Here is a 25965-nt window from a genome sequence, read left to right as displayed (position 1 = left end):
ACTGTTGGGTATTTTCTCCTCCAAACATTCTTAAAACCTTTGATAAGACAAACAGAGTCAAGAAACACCAGTGAGACAGAAAGTCAAATTTTACGCGCGGAGTGCGGCCAGGCTGTACACCAAGGCTACACTAAAGTCTGGCCTGCGCTTCGCTCTTTTTATTAGTGAATCCCTCATCACATCATAAAACTTGTCCTAAGGGGGGGGGGACAACGCGAGACAAGTTTCTTCCCGTAACATAAACACATACGTCAATAAGCGCAGCTGTAAGGAAAAACAGTTTCTTTCTTTACTCTTATCGTCGGAGGTCAGCACATCTCGTTCGTCTGTTGCAGTTATTAGCTGTTCTGCATCTGCCTGGAACACTAAGCATCACATCACAATCAGTCAAAATTCAACCTTCAGTTCTTTTACTCCCAGTCGTTAGCGGCTACGAAAACAAGTTGTGTAATAATAATAATAAGTACATCCAGCTCCAACAAGGTTGAATAACACGTACATTCTCGGGTTTAAGTGCAAACAGCACAACACCGTTCTCATCAGAAAGAAGACAAAAGGTACAAATGTTTAACAGTGATAACATATATATATATATAAAATCCTTAACATTTCCCACCTGTTTATCACCTGTTAAACATACAGTAGGCATCACCCAGCTTAGTTAGTTAGTTTATTAACTTAATCTATTCTGTCCACGTTTTTATTAATTGAACACCACCAACAGATGGAAGATTTGAATCCAGCTGCTATTTGATCAACCAGTTTATACTCGTCAGGCACTCCTCTGGGGACTCCTATTGCGTCAATATATGTTGGATTTCCTACTCCTTTCCAATCTCTTTTTACTCTATGTCTGGCTATGCCTTTCTGCCAATCCTCAGGAATAAGAGAGGCTGCATATGTCGTAACGTCTTCAGGGGTCATGGGTAACAATAATGAAAATAATGCACAATAACCTGACACATTTCGTGGCAGTCTGTCAAAGATTCTGTTATCACCACACCACCACCATACATCACTCCTACCGACTGGTATAAATGAACCGTTTTTCTGTATTATTCGACTACACCACTTGTCTTATTACTTTTTCAGCTAAAGCTTCATAGGCTAAGAGTGTGTTAACTCATCACGTCAACAGTTCAAGCTTGAACTGGAGTTGTGAGCTTTTCAATATCATCATAATTCTCAGTACAGTCATTACAGTTTTCTCCACTAAGGTCTGACTGTTTCAATGCTTGATATTTTGGCATAGTTTGTTGGAAGGCCAGATTACACTGTACAAATGTATTTGACACCATTTTGCCAACCATTGTTTTGATATAAGGGATCACACAACACATGCAAAGTCCAATCAGAATTAGGACTATAATAACTGGTGTCACCATTTTCAATAGTAACTGTCAACATGGTCCTGAAGTCAACCAGGACCAGGGATTCCACCGGTTCACGGCTAGGGTGTCTTTATGCATTGCATCACGAAGTTTATTCAGCTCTTCCAATGCGTCCTGCATATCCACTGAATGAATGGAGTCTGGGATGAAAGTACAGCATGTTGTGTTCAGCAGAACACAAACTCCTCCCTGTGAACCAGTAAGCAAGTCTAAAACCATGCGATTTTGCATCACCATGGTACGTAAAGCATCTATTTCAGTGTTTTGAGCTGCTACTATTTTTTTTTAGTTACATTCATGAACAGACCCAATCGATAATTCAGAGTTTCAATCATTAATGAATTTTTTCCCACTCCTATCCAGGGGAACAATGAATGTGCTATTTTATCTCCTACAGACCACAATTTTTTGGTCCTTTAGTACATCCGAGCCCCACATGTGATTATGTGGTAACACATCTGGGTATATCAATCTCCTCCGTCTGGTGCTGCCATTCTTCTCTGTGGAGGTCCTACCACATATGTATGGTCAGTCACCTGGGTAGGTGCACACACACCACCCCAATTTGGTGGGAGACTCATGTACAGTCTGGAACCATAAAGCCAATAGATGTCATCATACACCGGAATACCATTTACAGGTGGTAGCAAAAACTTACTAACATAAGCACATGATTCATCCGTTCCCCATGGACAGGAGCCTGTATAATTACATCCCCGTCCAATGTGATGAAGATAAGTACCATCCACATATTATGTTTTGGTTAGGCTTAAATTATTTGATAAAACATACGTTTGGGTACACAGACGTTTCTTAATTTTACCTACATTTTTATTCCCTGTCCCATAAAAGCAACTTGGGAATGGCCGTTGTGATGACAATTTAACGTGATGATATTTTTGCGTTTCCCTTCAGTCTAGTCAATGGAGCAGCACTTGGGCACGCTTGTACGTCCTCTGTTGAAATCCCTATCATATAAGTGGTTGCACTGAGGCAAGTGGTGTTACATCTTATCAGATTTGCTGAGAACTGCTGCCCCCGAAATACAGTTTGATTATGCATCCGTATGATAAGACATTCTGTCACCCTAGCAGGGTACGGTTTAGCCGTCAGAGCTGGGTGTGTTGAGGATATAGGTATTTGCGAACAAACATAACAATTAGTAACGTAATTCCATAGCCAATAAATGAACATATCTGTACCACATATTAGTATGGTATATATGAGGGTGTCCATCTGTCTCATTCACATTATGAATAAACCTCTTCTGACGTTGCTTGCGTTGTTCTCTGGCTTGGTCCACAGTGAGCTGCAATTCTTGGGTCAACCACCAGGCCAGGAATCCGAGGAGCACGAAACACACTAAGATCACAACGCAACCGGCTGCCCTACCAACAGTCCGGCAGCGGCGGCGCTGAGCACGCCGCTCCGGGGTCTGCTGTAGTTCAGTCATGATTGCTAGGATACAGTGTTGTTAACCACCTCACCTAATAGTGCAAGGATCTCCCTGCTTCACTGGCATTGAGACAATCTATTGCTAATTAAATAGACTCCCTTTGTAGCCAGACTTCCCCTTCCACTGTGGAGGCCGCCAACACACGCTGTATCTTACAGTGATGTATCCACGTTGATCTCTCTGCTATCTTTACTGCAGTTGGTGTTGTTAACAGCACTTGGTATAGACCTTCCCAACGAGGACTGGACTCTGATGAACACCCAGTCTCCTGGCTAGACTACTGGAAGGCCGTCCTGTGGAAGATCAAAATTATTCGGCAGTAAATGTGTTTAAGTTATCTCTTTCTGTGTTAATGTCTTTTTCATAAAATTTGCTAATGTTTGTTCCTCATCTGCTGTTTTAGTATCCATGTCAAAATTGGTAGACGATATGGTCGTCCATAAAGTATCTCAAATGGTGTTAACCCTGATGGTGTTGGTGTTATTCTCATATACAATTTTACTAGGTCCAACATTCAATCCAGGTTCGTTTTGTCTCTTCTATACATTTCCTTAATCTTATTTTTATTGTGCCCTTTGTCCTTTCCACTAATCCGGCACTGTGTGGATGATAAGCACAATGATTTTTTGAGCTTGACCTGTAGCGCTTCTCCTACGTATTGCACTATTGTATTAACAAAATGCGCTCCATTATCTGAATAGACTGTTTCTGGTATTCCAAATCATGGAATGATGTCTTTGCACAATGCCTTAGCCACTGTAAGTGCACCTGCATGTTTTGTAGGGAACAATTCTACCCATTTTGAGAAGGCATCAATTATGACTAAACAAAATTCCTTCCCTTCATGTTTACTCAGCTGTATATAATCCATATGAATCACTTGAAAGGGATATTGTGGTGTTGGAAATTTGCCTCTTTGGGGTCTCAAATTGCCTTGTGAGTTGTGTTTTGCACATGTCATGCATGCTCTACAATGCTGTTTTGCATATGCATCGAACCCATAAAGACAAAAAATAGATTGCAATTGCGATATCATACTCCCTGATGAGACATGCGTCACGCCATGGCTCATAATAGCTGCCCATTTAAACATATTTTTTGGCCATATGGGTTTCTTTTGTGGTCATATCCGGAGGGGTGTCATATAGGAGAAAAATAGAAAGAGCTGTTGCCGCCTTTGCGGTTTTGTCAGCAACGTCATTTCCTTTTGAAACACTGTCAGAGCCTTTGGTGTGAGCCGCACATTTGCATATAGCAATTTGGTTAGGCAATTTCACAGCTTTCATTAGTGCAGTTAGGAGAGTGGCATGAGTCACTGGCTTTCCAGATGATGTCACCATTCCACGCTCTTCCCACAGTTTTGCAAACACATGCACTGTGCTAAAAGCGTACTGGCTGTCTGTATAAATTGTTACAGCCGTACCTTTAAACAGATAGCAAGCTGCAGTTAAAGCAACTAATTCAGCTGCTTGTGCTGAAAATGAGGATGGCAATGAAGCAGAATCCAATACTTCTGAATTTGTGACAACAGCATATCCAGATTGTGTTTGTCCATAAGCGTTTTTAGTGGAAGAACCATCCACATACGCAATTGTACTGTTTGGAATGGGTGTGTCCTGGAGGTCTGGGCGTGCTTTCGTCTACATCAAGACAATTGTGCGGCTCACCATCCTCAGGTAAGGGTATCAATGTGGATGGATTCAATGTTGTACAGCGCTCTACCGTAAGATGTGGTTGTGATAATAGCAAGGACATACACGAAAGATGTCTTGCTGGGAACAAAAGGCTCATGTTTGTCTGCAACAGAAGTGCAGAGACTGTATGTGGAACTTTCAGTGTCAACTGATGGAATAGAACAACATTACTGCTACTTTGAACAGCCATAGAGGCTGCAACAACAGCCTGTACTCATGGTGGTAAAGCACTTGCTACTGCATCCAATTTAGATGAGTAGTAGGCAACTGGCCTCAATTTTGAGCCATATACTTAAACCAAAACACTAGTCATGAACTTATTCTTACAATCAACTGTTTGAATGAATGGTTTACTATAATCTGGTAGTGCCAAAACTGTGGATGACACTAATCAATCAATCAATCAATCAACTTTTTTCTTGTATAGCGCCAAATCACAACAAACAGTTGCCCCAAGGCGCTCCACATTGCAAGGCAAGGCCATACAATAATTATGAAACACAGTCTACGTCTAAAGCAACATAACCAAGGGATGGTCCAGGGTCACCCGATCCAGCCCTAACTATAAGCCTTAGCGAAAAGGAAAGTTTTAAGCCTAATCTTAAAAGTAGAGAGGGTATCTGTCTCCCTGATCTGAATTGGGAGCTGGTTCCACAGGAGAGGAGCCTGAAAGCTGAAGGCTCTGCCTCCCATTCTACTCTTACAAACCCTAGGAACTACAAGTAAGCCCGCAGTCTGAGAGCGAAGCGCTCTAATGGGGTAATATGGTACTACGAGGTCCCTAAGATAAGATGGGACCTGATTATTCAAAACCTTATAAGTAAGAAGAAGAATTTTAAATTCTATTCTAGCATTAACAGGAAGCCAATGAAGGGAGGCCAACACGGGTGAGATATGCTCTCTCCTGCTAGTCCCCGTCAGTACTCTAGCTGCAGCATTCTGAACCAACTGAAGGCTTTTTAGGGAACTTTTAGGACAACCTGATAATAATGAATTACAATAGTCCAGCCTAGAGGAAATAAATGCATGAATTAGTTTTTCAGCATCACTCTGAGACAAGACCTTTCTGATTTTAGAGATATTGCGTAAATGCAAAAAGGCAGTCCTACATATTTGTTTAATATGCGCTTTGAATGACATATCCTGATCAAAAATAACTCCAAGATTTCTCACAGTATTACTAGAGATCAGGGAAATGCCATCCAGAGTAACGATCTGGTTAGACACCATGCTTCTAAGATTTGTGGGGCCAAGTACAATAACTTCAGTTTTATCTGAGTTTAAAAGCAGGAAATTAGAGGTCATCCATGTCTTTATGTCTGTAAGACAATCCTGCAGTTTAGCTAATTGGTGCGTATCCTCTGGCTTCATGGATAGATAAAGCTGGGTATCATCTGCGTAACAATGAAAATTTAAGCAATACCGTCTAATAATACTGCCCAAGGGAAGCATGTATAAAGTGAATAAAATTGGTCCTAGCACAGAACCTTGTGGAACTCCATAATTAACTTTAGTCTGTGAAGAAGATTCCCCATTTACATGAACAAACTGTAATCTATTAGACAAATATGATTCAAACCACCGCAGCGCAATGCCTTTAATACCTATGACATGCTCTAATCTCTGTAATAAAATTTTATGGTCAACAGTATCAAAAGCAGCACTGAGGTCCAACAGAACAAGCACAGAGATAAGTCCACTGTCCGAAGCCATAAGAAGATCATTTGTAACCTTCACTAATGCTGTTTCTGTACTATGATGAATTCTAAAACCTGACTGAAACTCTTCAAATAGACCATTCCTCTGCAGGTGATCAGTTAGCTGTTTTACAACTACCCTCTCAAGAATCTTTGAGAGAAAAGGAAGGTTGGAGATTGGCCTATAATTAGCTAAGATAGCTGGGTCAAGTGATGGCTTTTTAAGTAATGGTTTAATTACTGCCACCTTAAAGGCCTGTGGTACATAACCAACTAACAAAGATAGATTGATCATATTTAAGATTGAAGCATTAAATAATGGTAGGACTTCCTTGAGCAGCCTGGCAGGAATGGGGTCTAATAAGCATGTTGATGGTTTGGATGAAGTAACTAATGAAAATAACTCAGACAGAACAATCGGAGAGAAAGAGTCTAACCAAATACCGGCATCACTGAAAGCAGCCAAAGATAACGATACATCTTTGGGATGGTTATGAGTAATTTTTTCTCTAATAGTCAAAATTTTGTTAGCAAAGAAAGTCATGAAGTCATTACTAGTTAAAGTTAATGGAATACTCAGCTCAATAGAGCTCTGACTCTTTGTCAGCCTGGCTACAGTGCTGAAAAGAAACCTGGGGTTCTTATTTTCTTCAATTAGTGATGAGTAGAAAGATGTCCTAGCTTCACGAAGGGCTTTCTTATAGAGCAACAAACTCTTTTTCCAGGCTAAGTGAAGATCTTCTAAATTAGTGAGACGCCATTTCCTCTCCAACTTACGGGTTATCAGCTTTAAGCTACGAGTTTGTGAGTTATACCACGGAGTCAGACACTTCTGATTTAAAGCTCTCTTTTTCAGAGGAGCTACAGCATCCAAAGTTGTCTTCAATGAGGATGTAAAACTATTGACAAGATACTCTAACTCCCTTACAGAGTTTAGGTAGCTACTCTGCTCTGTGTTGGTATATGACATTAGAGAACATAAAGAAGGAATCATATCCTTAAACCTAGTTACAGCGCTTTCTGAAAGACTTCTAGTGTAATGAAACTTATTCCCTACTGCTGGGTAGTCCATCAGGGTAAATGTAAATGTTATTAAAAAATGATCAGACAAAAGGGAGTTTTCAGGGAATACTGTTAAGTCTTCTATTTCCATACCATAAGTCAGAACAAGATCTAAAATATGATTAAAGTGGTGGGTGGACTCATTTACTTTTTGAGCAAAGCCGATAGAGTCTAATAATAGATTAAATGCAGTGTTGAGGCTGTCATTCTCAGCATCTGTGTGGATGTTAAAATCGCCCACTATAATTATCTTATCTGAGCTAAGCACTAAGTCAGACAAAAGGTCTGAAAATTCACAGAGAAACTCACAGTAACGACCAGGTGGACGATAGATAATAACAAATAAAACTGGTTTTTGGGACTTCCAATTTGGATGGACAAGACTAAGAGACAAGCTTTCAAATGAATTAAAGCTCTGTCTAGGTTTTTGATTAATTAATAAGCTGGAATGGAAGATTGCTGCTAATCCTCCGCCCCGGCCCGTGCTACGAGCATTCTGACAGTTAGTGTGACTCGGGGGTGTTGACTCATTTAAACTAACATATTCATCCTGCTGTAACCAAGTTTCTGTTAGGCAGAATAAATCAATACGTTGATCAATTATTATATCATTTACCAACAGGGACTTAGAAGAAAGAGACCTAATGTTTAATAGACCACATTTAACTGTTTTAGTCTGTGGTGCAATTGAAGGTGCTATATTATTTTTTCTTTTTGAATTTTTATGCTTAAATAGATTTTTGCTAGTTATTGGTGGTCTGGGAGCAGGCACCGTCTCTACGGGGATGGGGTAATAGGGGGATGGCAGGGGGAGAGAAGCTGCAGAGAGGTGTATAAGACCACAGCTCTGCCTCCTGGTCCCAACGCTAGACAGTCACAGTTTGGAGGATCCCAAAAAATTGGCCAGATTTCTAGAAATGAGAGCTGCTCCCTCTAAAGTGGGATGGATGCCGTCTCTCCTAACAAGACCAGGTTTTCCCCAGAAGCTTTGCCAATTATCAATGAAGCCCACCTCATTTTTTGGACACCACTCAGACAGCCAGCAATTCAAGGAGAACATGCGGCTAAACATGTCACTCCCGGTCTGATTGGGGAGGGGCCCAGAGAAAACAACAGAGTCCGACATTGTTTTTGCAAAGTTACACACCGATTCAATGTTAATTTTAGTGACCTCCGATTGGCGTAACCGAGTGTCATTACTGCCGACGTGAATTACAATCTTACCAAATTTACGCTTAGCCTTAGCCAGCAATTTCAAATGTCCTTCGATGTCGCCTGCTCTGGCCCCCGGAAGACAATTGACAATGGTTGCTGGTGTCGCTAACTTCACATTTCTCAAAACAGAGTCGCCAATAACCAGAGTTTGATCCTCGGCGAGTGTATCGTCGAGTGGGGAAAAACGGTTAGAGATGTGAACGGGTTGACGGTGTACACGGGGCTTCTGTTTAGGGCTACGCTTCGTCCTCACAGTCACCCAGTCAGCCTGCCTTCCCGACTGCACGGGGTCTGCCAGGGGGGAACTAACGGCGGCTAAGCTACCTTGGTCCGCACCGACTACAGAGGCCTGGCTAGCTGTAGAATTTTCCACGGTGCGGAGCCGAGCCTCCAATTCGCCCAGCCTGGCCTCCAAAGCTACGAATAAGCTGCACTTATTACAAGTACCGTTACTGCTAAAAGAGGCCGAGGAATAACTAAACATTTCACACCCAGAGCAGAAAAGTACGGGAGAGACAGGAGAAGCCGCCATGCTAAAACGGCTAAGAGCTAGTAGCTACGCTAAGCTAGCGGATTCCCAAACAGGGAATCCGACACTAGACAGGCTGTGGAGCAGCACAGGTAACGCACGACAACAGTGCTAAATTAAAATAAAAATCCACTAGACAGGCTGTGGAGCAGCACAGGTAACGCACAACAACAGTGCTAAAAAATAAAATAAAAATAAAAATCCACAGGACAGGCTGTGGAGCAGCACAGGCAACGCACGACAACAGTGCTAAAACAAAATAAAAATCCACTAGACAGGCTGTGGAGCAGCACAGGTAACGCACGACAACAGTGCTAAAAAATAAAATAAAAATAAAAATCCACTGGACAGGCTGTGGAGCAGCACAGGCAACGCACGACAACAGTGCTAAAACAAAATAAAAATCCACTGGACAGGCTGTGGAGCAGCACAGGTAACGCACGACAACAGTGCTAAAAAATAAAATAAAATAAAAATAAAAATCCACTGGACAGGCTGTGGAGCAGCACAGGCAACGCACGACAACAGTGCTAAAACAAAATAAAAATCCACTAGACAGGCTGTGGAGCAGCACAGGTAACGCACGACAACAGCGCTAAATAAAAATCCACTGGACAGGCTGTGGAGCAGCACAGGTAACGCACGACAACAGCGCCAAAAATAAAATAAAATAAAAATCAAAATCCACTGGACAGGCTGTGGAGCAGCACAGGTAACGCACGACAACAGTGCTAAAAAATAAAATAAAAATCCACTGGACAGGCTGTGGAGCAGCACAGGTAACGCACGACAACAGTGCTAAAAAATAAAATAAAAATCCACTGGACAGGCTGTGGAGCAGCACAGGTAACGCACGACAACAGTGCTAAAAAAAAAAAAAAAAAATAATAATAAAATAAAAATCCACTGGACAGGCTGCAGAGCAGCACAGGTAACACACGACAACAGTGGTAAAAAATAAAATAAAAATCCACTAGACAGGCTGTGGAGCAGCACAGGTAACACACGACAACAGTGCTAAAAAAAAAAATGTTTGTTTGTTTGTTTTACTTTTACAAAGGCTTCCTCAGCATCTTTGTTCCATTCCAACACGGTTGACATTGAAATATCATCCTTGTACATCAAATCAGAAAGTGGACTAGTCAATTCTGCATAGTAGGGAATCCATGCCCTGCAGTAATTAGTCAGTCCAAGAAATGACATCATCTGCTTTTTGGTTTGTGGTTTTGGAGCGTGCAAAATTGCTTCCTTCCTGTCAGACAGGATAGTACGCCCTGTGGCTGATAATTCATGTCCTAAATATTTTACTTTATCCCTACACAACTGAACTTTGTTTTTACTCACTTTGTGGCCATTGTCAAATAAGAAACATAATAATGCTACTGTGTCAGTTATGCAGTTTTCTCGTGTGTCAGAGGCAATCAGAATGTCATCAACATACACTAACAGTTGGCTATCTGCCGGTGGAACAAAATTGGCTAAACATGCTGACATGACTTGAGAATAAATAGTTGGGCTCTCTGCGTAACCCTGCGGTAATCTGGTAAATGTATATCGTTGTCCTTTAAAGGTAAAAGCAAACCAGAATTGACTATCTGGGTGTACTGGTACAGAAAAAAAAAAAAAAAATGCATTACTGATATCTATTACAGAAAAACAACTAGAATTTAATCTCAATGAGCTTAACAGTGTGTGCGGATCTGGTACACATGGTGCTCTTTTAATCACAGCAGCATTTACTGCCTGCAGATCTTGAATCATTCTCCACCCCACTGAGGGCGGAGCCTTTTTTTTTACAGGAAATATGGGTGTGTTACATGGTGAATCTGGACATGGCACTATTACTCCTGCTGTTAATAAATCCTCTATTACTGGCCTGATTCCGTCAATTGCATCAGGTTTCAATGGATACTGTCTTACACATGGTCTGTATTCTGTTTTTGGTCTTATAACTACAGGTTGTGCATTTTTTATCAGTCCTACGTCTGAAGGACCTGTTGTCCACAATCCTGATGGTACAGAAGAGAGAAGATCATCCTCTTCAGGACTCAACTGAAACACTCAGGATTGTGAAGTGGACACATCAATGTGTGTTCCAGCTGTCAGCACCAATGAGACATTAACTGGCACTTTATACAATTTAGTTGATGGACTGAACTCCGTTCGTGGTCCAACTCTGCTCCAATCAGTGGCTGACAAAGCTGTTATGACTGTCAGTCCCAATTCTTGCCATTCTGTCAAATATGGTTTACAAAGTGACACATGTAATGGCATACCTGTGAATCTCAATTTTAAAACATCTTCAGTGGCACCTGTTACTGTTATGACAGCTGTTGAGTTGCCATCATGAATCAAATCGGTCATTGTCAGCTTCACAGGTGAAATATTTTTCAATTTGTTTTCATACACTGGTGTTCCTGGCAATATGCCACTATGGACTCTAAATACACTCTCAAATCTGCATCTAAACTCTATCCATGGTTCTCCTTCTTTCTGAGTTGTCCTGGTCATTTCAGTATAATTTATCTTTGGTCCTAACACACCTTTTGCCCGTGTAATCATAGCTTCCACTCTTGTTTCTAAGACTAGATCATCATGTGTCCGTGGTACGCCTTGTTGGTCTGCAGGATTCCAGTCTCCGCGTACCTGACTCCATTTAGGGCCACATGCTTTCATCCACACCTGTTGGACTTCAGGTCCACTAAGGTGGTAAGAACTTCTAATGTTTTCTATATCCTGCATAAATCCCTCAATATCGACATGTGGCGATGGTATCATGTCGACTGCTGCTTTGATATCATCAGCATTCCATGTTCGATATACGAGCATGGTTGATCGATATCCTGCTGTTCCTGCACGAGGATTTGGTACTTCTATCATAGGATAGGCACCTCCCTGGTCACTGTGTTCCACCATGGGAGGGGCTGTAGGCACTTTCGCTTGACTGCGTGTTTGTGGTTTTTCTGGTTTTTCACTTTTTACCTTAGGTTTTACTGCTAAATCATACTGTGGTGGCGGTACATCGTCATCCTCTGGTAGAGGAGATAAGGGTGTTGTTGTCACCGACGATCCAGCCAGCGGTGATTGTTGAGGCTGTTCTGGCTCTCTGTGCTGAATTATCACATCTTCTTCTGCCTTACCTACAGCTTTCTTTTTCCTTGCTTTCTCTAATCGTCGCTTCTCTGCTCCCTTCTGTCTGTTCTCTGCTTCCTCCTCCCAAAATGCCACTAAATCTGCCCCTACTTTCTGCATCTTTTTCTCATCACCTTTATGTTTCTGTTCTAACTCCTTCTTTAGCTTCTGTATACTGATCAGGTTCAGTCGTCCGTCAAAGTCATGTTTAATCCAGGTCTCCAATTTTTTGTTGTTTTTGGATTTTTTTTTGCTTCCATAAATTTCCAGTCGTCAGTTGATAAATTTTCCTTATTTATAGACGTCTTACCCCCCATTTTTATTATCCCTTGTTATAATTTGGACTTCAGACGGGGGCACACCTAGGGTGTTCTAAATCTGAAGTTTTCACACTTTCTTTGGACGTGACAATTAATTTGCCGTCGTGTGGTTGATTCCTTTCACCTCCCCGTAGGAAGCAGAATCACTTGCCTCTGCTTCCACACGCACGGTTGTCACTAACGTTGTCCAAAGTATTACACTTTCACACAGTTATTTACACTTACACAAAACACTATTTACACATAGAAACACTTTTAATAATCATACGCGTATTCTTAGCCCAGGGGAGCTCGCCCTCCCGTGAAATTTAACTAATGTCCTGCATTAGTGGACTCCGCCGTCCCTGCCAAATTTAACTGCTTTTTTACAGTGCACGTATTTCTACCCGGGATTTCCTTTACGTATTAAAACAGAGGAGTCCGTATCCTCCTTCCGGAATTTAACTACGTGCGTCCCTCGCAACCGTAGAGGAGTCCGCCCTCCTTACAGAGTTTAACTGTGTTTCATTAACAGACGATTCTGTATCATCGCTTACGGAGTTTAACTGTTTTATGTGATCACTTTTATCCCCTACCGGTACGCGTATATAAACAGAGGAGTCCGCACCCTCCTTACAGAGTTTAACTGCTTTGCATTAACAGACGATTCTGTATCATCGCTTGCGGAATTTAACTGTTTATGTGATCTGATCACCACTCACTCAATACTATTTACAAAGAAATTCTACTCACTGACTCGACTTCCTGTCTGTCTTCTTCGGGAAAATCTCGTCAACCAGACGATGCCAACGGTGGCCGACAATGGCAGACACGATCAATCGATCGGACCTTGGCCAAGGATTTACGTCTGGACTTGACGACCTCCGCTGGACACCTCCGGTATTGTTGAGATCCCGGACGAGCCCCCAGTCAATGTTGGGTATTTTCTCCTCCAAACATTCTTAAAACCTTTGATAAGACAAACAGAGTCAAGAAACACCAGTGAGACAGAAAGTCAAATTTTACGCGCGGAGTGCGGCCAGGCTGTACACCAAGGCTACACTAAAGTCTGGCCTGCGCTTCGCTCTTTTTATTAGTGAATCCCTCATCACATCATAAAACTTGTCCTAAGGGGGGGGGGACAACGCGAGACAAGTTTCTTCCCGTAACATAAACACATACGTCAATAAGCGCAGCTGTAAGGAAAAACAGTTTCTTTCTTTACTCTTATCGTCGGAGGTCAGCACATCTCGTTCGTCTGTTGCAGTTATCAGCTGTTCTGCATCTGCCTGGAACACTAAGCATCACATCACAATCAGTCAAAATTCAACCTTCAGTTCTTTTACTCCCAGTCATTAGCGGCTACGAAAACAAGTTGTGTAATAATAATAATAAGTACATCCAGCTCCAACAAGGTTGAATAACACGTACATTCTCGGGTTTAAGTGCAAACAGCACAACACCGTTTTCATCAGAAAGAAGACAAAAGGTACAAATGTTTAACAGTGATAACATATATATATATATAAAATCCTTAACATTTACTTGTAATCATAAAATTGCACTGATACTAGACACTTGATACCCCTTTACAGCAGCATGATATCAACCTCTCAATGCATTTTGTTTGTATTGTGGGTCGATCGCAGCAGCTCCTAGGCAGGCGGAGGTTGCGGTTCGACGGAACTGCCCACTTCATCCATGAAGCATTTGATGCTGCGAGCTTTTCACCTGTTTTCTGCAGCGCAGCTCCGAGTTGAAAACAGTTGTTGTCTCTCAAAGCATGGTGATGGTAGCACACCTGCACTGAGCATTACTAAGACATTTTTGCATTTTTTTCTTTAAAACTCTGTGCTGCTCTGTGTGTGTCCTCACTAAGAACAGCTGATCTGCACGCATTAACAAATGCCAATGCTTGTTTTTTACACCCAAATGCACCTAAAGTCTTTCCGAGGATGACATGACAAAAAAAAAAAAAAAAAAAAAAAAAAATTCCCTACCTGTCAACCTGGTCATGCTTTTTCAATAAATACAACCCCTGGCAAAAAATTATGGAATCACCGGCCTCGGAGGATGTTCATTCAGTTGTTTAATTTTGTAGAAAAAAAGCAGATCACAGACATGACACAAAACTAAAGTCATTTCAAATGGCAACTTTCTGGCTTTAAGAAACACTGTAAGCAATCAGGAAAAAAAAAATTGTGGCAGTCAGTAACAGTTACTTTTTTAGACCAAGCAGAGGGAAAAAAATATGGAATCACTCAATTCTGAGGAAAAAATTATGGAATCATGAAAAACAAAAGAACGCTCCAACACATCACTAGTATTTTGTTGCACCACCTCTGGCTTTTATAACAGCTTGCGGTCTCTGAGGCATGGACTTAATGAGTGACAAACAATACTCTTCATCAATCAGGCTCCAACTTTCTCTGATTGCTGTTGCCAGATCAGCTTTGCAGGTTGGAGCCTTGTCATGGACCATTTTCTTCAACTTCCACCAAAGATTTTCAATTGGATTAAGATCCGGACTATTTGCAGGCCATGATATTGACCCTATGTGTCTTTTTGCACAGAATATTTTCACAGTTTTTGCTCTACGGCAAGATGCATTATCATCTTGAAAAATGATTTCATCATCCCCAAACATCCTTTCAATTGATGGGACATGCAGCCCCATATCATCAATGACTGTGGAAATTTACATGTTCTCTTCAGGCAGTCATCTTTATAAATCTCATTGGAACGGCACCAAACAAAAGTTCCAGCATCATCACCTTGCCCAATGCAGATTCGAGATTCATCACTGAATATGACTTTCATCCAGTCATCCACAGTCCACGATTGCTTTTCCTTAGCCCATTGTAACCTTGTTTTTTCTGTTTAGGTGTTGATGATGGCTTTCGTTTAGCTTTTCTGTATGTAAATCCCATTTCCTTTAGGCGGTTTCTTACAGTTCGGTCACAGACGTTGACTCCAGTTTCCTTTCATTCGTTCCTCATTTGTTTTGTTGTGCATTTTCGATTTTTTGAGACATATTGCTTTAAGTTTTCTGTCTTGATGCTTTGATGTCTTCCTTGGTCTACCAGTATGTTTGCCTTTAACAACCTTCCCATGTTGTTTGTATTTGGTCCAGAGTTTAGACACAGCTGACTGTGAACAACCAACATCTTTTTCAACATTGCGTGATGATTTACCCTCTTTTAAGAGTTTGATAATCCTCTCCTTTGTTTCAATTGACATCTCTCGTGTTGGAGCCATGATTTATGTCAGTCCACTTGGTGCAACAGCTTCTCCAAGGTGTGATCACTCCTTTTTAGATGCAGACTAATGAGCAGATCTGATTTGATGCAGGTGTTAGTTTTGGGGATGAAAATTTACAGGGTGATTACATAATTTTTTCCTCAGAATTGAGTGAGTCCATATTTTTTGCCCTCTGCTTGGTGTAAAAGAAGTAACCGTTACTGACTGCCACAATTTTTTTTTTCCTGATTTCTTATAGTGTTTCTTAAAGCCAGAAAGTTGCCATTTGAAATGACTTTAGTTTTGTGTCATGTCTGTGATCTGCTTTTTTTCTACAAAATTAAACAACTGAATGAAAATCCTCTGAGGCCGGTGATTCCATAATTTTTGCCAGGAGTTGTACATGTTGTCAATTCTTCCTGCTCAGATGGCCATTCAGGGGCAAATCCATACGGAGAGGGCGGGGGGTGAGCGTTCTTCCCCTTCCACACCCCTAGATTAAAGGTCCACTTTTGAAGACAGTTTTTCATATTGCTACTAATACTATAATAATAATAATTTTAACAATTAAAATGTTGAGAAAGAATGTAAATGTTAGAAAAATATTAGAAAGAATTTAATAGTTACATTTACAATGTAGATTATAAATTGTAAGTTTTGCTGTTACAGTGCTGTCATTTAAATATGAGGTCAACAAAAATGTCTTTATTTTATTTTTATAAAACAAGTATTTATTTTCATTGAAGTCAAGAAAGGGTGACTATAAAGTGAGTTTTGGCAAAACTAGTTATCATTTTCATGTTGAGGTGGTGGGGGGTGTTGTCAGCAGCTGCTGAAAGTAACTAATAAAGTAACTAGTAATCGCAGCTGCTGAAAGTAACTAATAAAGTAACTAGTAATCTAAATTAGTTACTTTTAAAATTGAGTAATCAGTAAAGTAACAAAGTTACTTTTACAAGGAGTAATCAGGAATTGGATTACTTTTTCAAAGTAACTGTGGCAACACTGGTGCTCACAGATGTAAGTAAAGTTTGTGATGGGCAGTTTCAGTTCAGTTATTGGTGTGGTATATTTTGTAGTGCTGAAGTTACATTTCAGTGTGATGTCTGGGAGTGTCATGTTTGCTAAGAAACATACAGTTAATGTTAAAGCACAAGTGAAGTTACATGTTTTAAGTGAAATGTTTGAAAATAAAAACAGTTGGTAGCAGTTATAGTCAAAAAGTAAGGAACAACTGATGAATAAAACATTTTTAAAGTCATCATAAAACTGTAATGGTATCATTAAGTATTCATATCGGTACTCGGTATCGACGAGTACCCAAATGTAAGTACTTGTACTTATATTCAGTCTTGGAAGAAGTGGTATCGGTGCATCCCTAATTATTTTGCTTTACCTGAGCTTCAGTTTACGAACTGGCGAAGCAGGTCCAGCTCACGCCAGAGAACCATCAAACTCTGGTGTGGAACTGCCACAATCACTGCTTGTTATGGAATGTGCTGTTACTTGCTTATCCATGCTCCTGTAGATACAACAAGACAAGAGTCCCAGTTAGTGACTTTAATCAGCACAAAGGTGACTCGTGATGGTTTTGAGGTAATGCAGAAATTGTGGATCCACTGATTTAGTTTCGCCGATTCTGAGGCTGCTTTGCAGCTTGCGCTGTGACCCGCTGCTTCGCTTCGCAGCTTCTCAGAAACAGTGGGCCCGCAATCAACGAAGAGAAAAAACAATGGCCGCTCCGGCATAATGTGAACTTCAGAATCGACAAGGGAATCATTAAGCAAAAAGGCTATTGATGTTGGTGGATCGAATCATTTCTTATCGATTCTTAACAGGAACTGGTTTTTGATACCCATCCCTAAAGGCACATTATCCATGAACCAAAGGTTCTCTTTGTTCAACCCCATTTGCTGGTAAGTGTTGAAGTATCTTGAAAAAGATACTGAATTCAGAAACGGCTTTACAATTGTGCCCCTTTAAAGGCTTTGAGCAAAAAGCTTCTCGATTAGTTTTCATTCAGCATGTGTCAGTATTTTTATATTATCTAATTTTCCAAGCCTTTCAGTGCAATTTAATTCAAAGCCTCATTAATGTCTTGTTGCTGATATTGTATTATTCTTGTAATAACTGGCCTAATGCATTGAACAATGTTAGTGCAGAGTTACTACAACATACTGGAAGGCTGAATTGCCATGGAGAGGGTTTGGATGCTGACATTGTAAAACATAAGAGTAAAAAAGCCAATAACAGCAATGGAGTGCTCCAACTCTATTGCTCTCACATGTAGAAAACTATATGAAAGCTATAAAGCATTATCCTTCAGGTGCTGCCATTGAAGGTCTGTTGTTTAATGGAGTAAAATGAACCTTCACCCATGTCCGCTCCATACTGTCACCTGCTACTGCAGTGTGCACAATCGCTGTGCTAGTACAGTGTATCCAGAAAGTATCTACTGCGCTGCACTTATTCCAAGTTTTATGTTACAGCCTTATTCCAAAATGGATGAAATTCATTTTTTTCCTCAGAATTATACACAGAATTCCCCATAATGACTGTGAAAAAACGTTTTTGATTTTTGCAAATTTCTTAAAAATAAAAACAAACAAAGAAATCACATGTACATAAGTATTCACAGCCTTTGCCATGAAGCTTAAAATTGAGCTCAGGTGCATACTGTTTCCACTGATCATCCTTGACATGTTTCTGCAGCTTAACTGGAGTCCACCTGGGGTAAATTCAGTTGCTTGGACATGATTTGGAAAGACACACATCTGTCTACATATAAGGTCCCACAGTTGACGGTGCATGTCAGAGCACAAACCAAACATGAAGTCAAAGGAATTGTCTATTGACCTTTGAGACAGGATTGTCTTGAGGCATAAATCCGAGGAAGGGTACAGAAATGTTTCTGCTGCTTTGAAGGTCCCAATGAGCACAGTGCAAGAAGCAAGATGGCGCCTGTGTACGGCCACGCCGCTGCTTGTCTGCTTTTTTGCCAATTTCTTGTGTTAATCTTGTATGCCGTTCTGCTCACCCTCGTTCCCTGTGATTGTGCCTATGCCATCCGGGCTTATGATCGAAATGCTCTTTTTAACATCAAAGAGTCAATGGAGCGCCGATACAACACTTGGGAAAGCTACAAACAAACTTTCCCCCCTCCATTCGGGTGCGGGCTTACTTCCTCAGAATACCTGTTTCTGTTGAGGTCTCCAGGTGGTCCTGGGAAGAGGGCGAAGAGACAAGGCTGCAGGGCTGGGGTCCAGGTTAAGCTCAGGAGTAGTGCGCATTTGGCCGGCTTCTCTCACTTTCATCGAGACCACAGGTGGCTACGGATTGTTCCTCTCCAGAGGTGCGCGGATAATGCCGCGACTCCACCGCTGCCACTCCCCAGGGCCAATGACATAGCCCTGCAACAGCGCTGGAGGCAGGGTGGACTTACTACTCGGCGACAGGATCCATCCAGGTCTCCGATGCTGGCACCAACAACAGAGCAACAGCTGACCTGGCGTAACAGCTGGGCATCACGTGACCGTGGGAACTGGCTGCGACCAATCCCACTGCGCTCTACCGAGCCGGAGCCGACACCAACATCTTGTCGAATGTGTTTTCTAAACGCACGCTCAATCACAAATAAAACCTTCTCTCTTAATGAGCTCTTCACCAGGGAAAGGCTGGATTTTATGTTCCTTACAGAGACTTGGCAGAAAGACGGAGAAGTCTTTCACCTGAATGAACTGCGCCCTGTGGGCTGCAGTGCTCTTGGGAAGCCCCGCGCTGGTCGAAGAGGCGGAGGTCTAGCTGCTATGTTTCAGGACAGATACACATGCAGAATGATTGACTGTGAACAATTCCCCTCGTTTGAATCACAAATGATTAAGGTCGGTTCCTCAAGCAGTTTTTATGTAATTTTAATCTATTGTCCCCCTGGTTTTGCAGGCACTTTTATCACAGAGTTTAACAGCTTTTTATCATCTCTTATTAAACTCGAGAGACTTTTAGTTCTTGGTGATTTCAACCTGCACTTTGAAGACACTTCGTTTTCCCCAGCAGTGGAATTTTTAAAGACTATGGAAATCCATGATTTTAGACATGTATTAGGCCCCACCCACTTAAAGGGACATACACTTGATCAAGTGTACTCACTAGGCCTACATGTCACAAATGTATGTGTTGAAGATGTCCACATGAGTGATCATAGTGGCATTTTCTTTGATCTTTCTGTTTATTCTGAGCCTCGACCTGTCCGTAAACAGGCTGAACAAAGGATCATCACAGAGACAACAGCAGGCAGATTCTGTGCCTTGTTCGATTCTTACGTTTTTGAACACTGCACAGATGTGGACAGCTTCTTGAACTGTTTTAATTGGCAGTGTGCTACAATCTTGGACAAAGTTGCTCCTCTCAAGACAATTCGTGCTACCCATGAACACACCTGCCCTTGGATAAATGACAGCATCCAGAGTTTAAGAAGGACGTACCGTAAAACTGAACGGCTGTGGAAATCCACTCAGCTCCAGGTCCATAGGTTGCATCTTAAAGACCTTATGTTGTCTTTAAATGAGTCTATAAAAGAGGCCAGATTTAAACACTTTCAACAATTAATAACAACAAATAAGGGAAACCCGAAAGTGTTATTTGACACTATAAATTTTTTAGTGTCTAACACTGCTCCTGCTACTCCTGTGCTCTTTGAAGCTGACAGCAATGACTTTTTAACTTTCTTTATTGTGAAAGTGCAGGAAATAAAAGACCAAATAAACTGGCCTTCTTATTCCAGCCCTATTCAGAGTGAGCCACCTGCACAGATGTGGTCAACCTTCGACCCTGTGCATTTGGAAGACATTGTGGCATTGTCATCCAAAATGAGGCTGACCTCTAGCTTGGTCAACATTATCCCCTCTAAACATTTCCTTAATATTCTTGACTATATTGGCCCATGGGTCACTGAATTGTTCAATTTTTCCCTTTTATCTGGTGTATTTCCCACCTATTTCAAATATGCGGCGATCGAACCAAGACTCAAAAAGTCTAACATGGACCAAGCAGAGTGCAAAAACTACCGCCCAATATCTAAGCTTCCCTTTCTATCTAAATTACTGGAAAAACTGGTAGCCAAACAAGTGACATCCTTCCTTGAGACACATAACATCTATGACAAATTCCAGCCAGGTTTTCGGAAACACCACTCTACTGAGACTGCACTGTTAAGAGTGTCTAGAGACATCATGATGTCTGCTGACACTGGGAGGTGTACTGTGATGGTCCTCTTAGACCTGTCCTCTGCCTTTGACACGGTCGACCACACCATCATGTTCAATAGGCTGCGAGATCTGGTGGAGATGTCGGGCTCTGTGCTGAAATGGTTTACCTCCTATTTGACAAACAGGAGTTTTAGCGTTTCAGTAAACCATGTTAGGTCTGAGTCAGCTCACCTGCAGTGTGAAGGCTCGGTGCTGGGGCCACTCTTGTTTCTTTTATATATTCTTCCCCTTGGGCAGATAATTCAGTGTTTCAGTGATGTGTCCTATCATCTGTATGCTGATGACATACAACTATACTGCTCTTTTAAAACTACGGAACTTGGGAAACTGAACTCTTTAATGAACTGTCTGTCACAGGTGAAGCAGTGGCTGAATGGAAATAGCCTTCAATTGAACTCCGAGAAAACTGAGACACTTATTGTTGCCTCTGATGATGCCATTCCCGGCATCAAGCAGCAGCTGGGTGACTTGGGCTCATCAGTTAAGACAAGTCTGCGGAATCTCGGAGTTATCTTTGATGAAGTAATGTCTCTTTCTGAGCATTGTAATAAATTAATTAGAAATTGATTTTTTTTCACTTGCGGAATATCGCTAAGCTGCAACAGGTGGTATCTTGTCATGAGCTGGAGACAGTCATCCACGCCTTCATCTCCTCACGATTGGACTACTGTAACAGCCTGTTTACCTGCCTTAATAGAAAAGACCTTAACCGGCTACAGTACGTCCAAAACTCTGCTGCGAGGCTGTTGACTCATATAAACAGGAGAGCTCATATTACCCCTGTCCTAAAGTCTCTCCATTGGCTCCCAGTTGCATCTAGAGTCATTTTCAAAATCTTGGTCCTGACGTTCTGAGCCCTTCATGTTCAGGCTCCCGGATATATTAAAGATCTGATTCAGCCTTATACCTCTGTCCGTAGTCTCAGGTCTTCAGGCCAGAACCTGCTGATGGTTCCAAGGACCTGCTTTAAAACCCGAGGTGACAGATCTTTTAAAGTCACAGCCCCTCGTCTCTGGAACAAACTGCCACTTTCTCTGTGTTCCCTGGAATGTGCTGAGACTTTTAAGAAGCATTTGAAGACTCTTCTCTTTAATAAGGCTTTTCAGAACTGACCGATTGTTAACCTTGTCTTTTGTTTCATCTATGTTTTTATTATTTATTATTGCATTTTAACCTGTGAAGTGCTTTGTGACTTATGTCTGTGAAAGGCGCTATATAAATAAATTTACTTACTTACTTACAGTGGCCTCCATCATCCATAAATGGAAGCAGTTCAGTTCCACTAGGCCTCTTCCTAGAGCTGGCCACCTGTCTAAACTGAGCAATCGGGGGAGAAGGGACTTCATCATGGAGGTGACCAAGAACCCGATGGTCACTCTGTCAGAGCTCCAGCATTTCTCTGTGGAGAGAGAAGAACCTTTCAGAAGGACAATAATCTCTGCAGCAATCCACCAGTCAGGCCTGTATGGCAGAGTGGCCAGATGGAAGCCACACCTTGGTAAAAGGCACATGGCAGCCCACCTGGAGTTTGCCAAAAGGCACTTGAATGACTCTCAGACCATGAGAAACAAAATTCTCTGGTCTGATGAGACAAGCATTGATGTTTTTGGCGTGAATGCCAGGCGTCATATTTGGAGGAAACCAGGCACCATCCCTTCAGTGAAGCATGATGGTGGCAGCATCATGCTGTGGGGATGATTTCAGCGGCAGGAACTGGGAGACTAGTCAGGATTGAGGGAAAAATGAAAGCTGTAATGTACAGAGACATCCTGGATGAAAACCTGCTCCAGAGCACTCTTTACGTCATATTGGGGCAGCAGGGGTGGTGGCCAAGTGGTTAATGGGTGATTCTTTAACTGCGGGCACTATTGGCCTTGTAAATGTAATTTCCACCACACCATTGCCTTACAATATAAAGCGCCTTGGGGCAACTGTTTGTTGTGATTTGGCGCTATATACATGTTCTCTGATGTCACTGTTTATCTCCATAGAAACTACCCAAACAATCTTTCATACAAACTGTTTAGGGACATTACAGTGTTGTGGTGGAAATTATGGCAATAGTGTGGGACAACTACATTTTGTTTAAAAAAATCACAACAGTTGTATGACATTGAATACCCCAATTATGTTTTGATTATTTTACTGATATTTTATTCAGAGACATTTTAAAACATTAGAAAAAAGTTTCTTTACCATTCATTTTTATCATTGAAGATCAAAAGTCTGGGTGTGGGACAAGCACAAAACGGCAATATTTGCATATAATGATCCTGAAAAAAAGGTGAAAAAGTCATCATAGACTACTAGAACAAATTTCTTAACACACTTTCATTGTAAAGATAACTATAAAAGTGTGAAATTTCCCCTTTTTTCTGTTTTTCATACAATATGATCAAAGGACATAATAAGTGCCCGTAGTCTAAGAATCACCCTAATGCGCTTGGTTTCAGTGCAGAAGGTTACGGGTTCAAATCCCACCCCTGCCACATTTCTCCATGTAATGTGGAGTTGTGTCAGGAAGGGCATCCGGCGTAAAACCTATGCCAATTCAACATGTGACCCAGAGTGCAAACTTACTAGTTCATCTTTCAGCAGCCTAAGCACACAGCCAAAATATCAAAGGAGTGGCTTCAGGACAACTCTGTGAACATCCAGACCTGAATGTGATTGAACATCTCTGGAGAGATCTGACAATGGCTGTGCACCAACGCTCCCCATCCAACCTGATGGCACTGAGAGGTGCTGCAAAGAGTAATGGACAAAACTGCCCAAAGATAGGTGCACCAAGCTTGTGGCATCATATTCAAGAAGACTTGAGGCTGTAATTGCTGCCAAAGGTGCATCAACAAAGTGTTGAGCAAAGGGTGTAAACAAGTGAGAAGTGAGTTCTTAATTTTTTTTTTTTTAATTTTTGATAAATTTCCAAAATATGGTTCACACAGCCTTTGCTCATCTTCATCCTAAAGCATTTTAGACTGAAGGATATTATTTTAGATTTGTCCAAATTTATTGTGATTATTCATTTAGGCCAGTGCTGTTCATGGAGCCATGTCTTTCCATGCTTTGCACACACCTAATTAGCTAGGTCTGGTGTCTGCTAGTTTTTGTGTAGAGTGAACGGCTGTGTGTCAAGCAGAACAAAGGAAAATATATGGAGGACAAGTGATGTACTGGCGCATATTTACTTGCAATTTTTTTTCAACTCAAACAGAAAATTCACTGAGGGGAAAGACTGTAATGAATTTAGTGCTTTCCCCATCTTGTTTTACATCACTGTGCTTCAAATATCTTGTAGACTTACTTCGGAATACAGGTCTTTGTGCATCCACAATGTTGGATCTAGTCAATAAAGATCTATAATGTGCAACTACACATTACATGCATAAACTGATTGTCCAAAAGGATCATCAAACCTGATCTGTAATAGACCAAATGCGACAGAAACAACAACTGAGAAAACAGTCATCAGATTGTTCAATGTTAAAAAGAGTGGTGTGTTGCAGCTCTGGCCTCTGACCCATCTAAAGCTGATAGCATTGGATTTGAAATTTTAAACCCTTAATCAAATATTTTGTATCAATGTTAATTATCCCATTTTTATGCAGATAACCTTCTTTTATTGGTAGTTTTTAATACACAGATAAACAGTGGAGGAAGCCTTTGTTAATTGTCTTTTGTGTTCAATGGTTAGAAATGATCCTGCAGCCTGCAAGCATGTGATTCACTGACACAGGTTTTGTGAGGCATTGCTAATTTTAAGTTGAAGACAGCAAGATAATACTCCTTTGTCTTCTTGCCAAATAAAATTAATGTATTGGCATTGGGTAGTAATATCCTGCAACATTGTGTACATTTGATTGTTGCAGTGAACTGACTCTCCAGCCAGCAGGAAATGAAAAGTAGCACATTGAAAAGAAAGAACAAAGTTAAAAAGATTTATTAGGGTGTGTGTGTGTGTGTGTGTGTGTGTGTGTGTGTGTGTGTGTGTGTGTGTGTGTGTGTGTGTGTGTGTGTGTAAGAGAGAGACATGGGGGGGAGGGGAGGGAACGGGATGTGTGAAAATGAGAGGACCACCTGATTTTGGTGCTTCCTGTAGATATATACAAATCTTAACAGCCACAATCACTGCTTCTTATGGAACGTGCTGTTACTTGTTTATCCATGCTCCTGTAGATACGTTTTCAAACAGGGACCGTCTGCACATGCACACAGTGATTGAGATAGTAGAGAAGCTTGAATCTTCGACTGGACTGGGTTGCTTGACGTGAGGACGTTTCGCTTCAAATCACAGAAGCTTCCTCAGCTAAAATTCTTGCTCTGGTAGTCTGACTTCTGTCTTGACTCTTGTAGAGAGTTGTAGAGATTTCTTCTCTACAAGAGTCAAGACAGAAGTCAGGCTACCAGAGCAAGAATTTTAGCTGAGGAAGCTTCTGTGATTTGAAGCGAAACATCCTCATGTCAAGCAACCCAGTCCAGTCGAAGATTCAAGCTTCTCTACTATGGAAACCACCTGGACAACTGAGAGCCTACACAGAAACAGTGATTGAGAGTGAAGATGTTCTCAAACAAATGATCAGCAGTCTTTGTAATGTGTTGTGTTGTGTTAAGGACTCGATCTGTATTGCACTTTTGGTGCTCGTGTTATCTGCTCTAGGCTGGTAATAGGTTTTGTTGAGTACTTTTGGTCTTTAAAGAAATATTTTCATTTGCCTCCTTCCTGTATCCCAAGAATTTTACTAAAAGAAGCAAAGATTTTATTAAGTCTTGATAAGCATTTGGGATACTGGAAGAACTTTGTTACAAGCCTGAACATGCATGTTTTTATAACTTAGGGTAGCACTGAATGCCAGTGATTTAAGAATGCTATACAATAAATAGCACAGCTGAAATATTTAGTATGACAGGAAAATGGTTTTGAAGATTCTCTTGTTTTAAAAATAAAACTCTTGGATGAAGTAACACACACACACGTTTGGTTAGTGG

At 41.3% G+C, this 25965-nt stretch overlaps 1 protein-coding gene across 1 annotated transcript in view; it reads left to right on the top strand.

The window, feature by feature from the left end:
* The window catches only part of LOC117510259 (solute carrier organic anion transporter family member 5A1), a 168215-nt gene that overhangs the window by 71640 nt on the left and 70610 nt on the right, over positions 1-25965 (top strand). The gene's annotated exons all lie outside the window — the stretch shown is intronic.

The sequence above is a fragment of the Thalassophryne amazonica genome, chromosome 1 (genome assembly GCF_902500255.1).
Source record: "Thalassophryne amazonica chromosome 1, fThaAma1.1, whole genome shotgun sequence".
NCBI lineage: Eukaryota > Metazoa > Chordata > Actinopteri > Batrachoidiformes > Batrachoididae > Thalassophryne > Thalassophryne amazonica.
The sequence above is the reverse complement of the archived record's forward strand: the minus strand, read 5'-3'. Positions and strand labels throughout refer to the sequence as shown.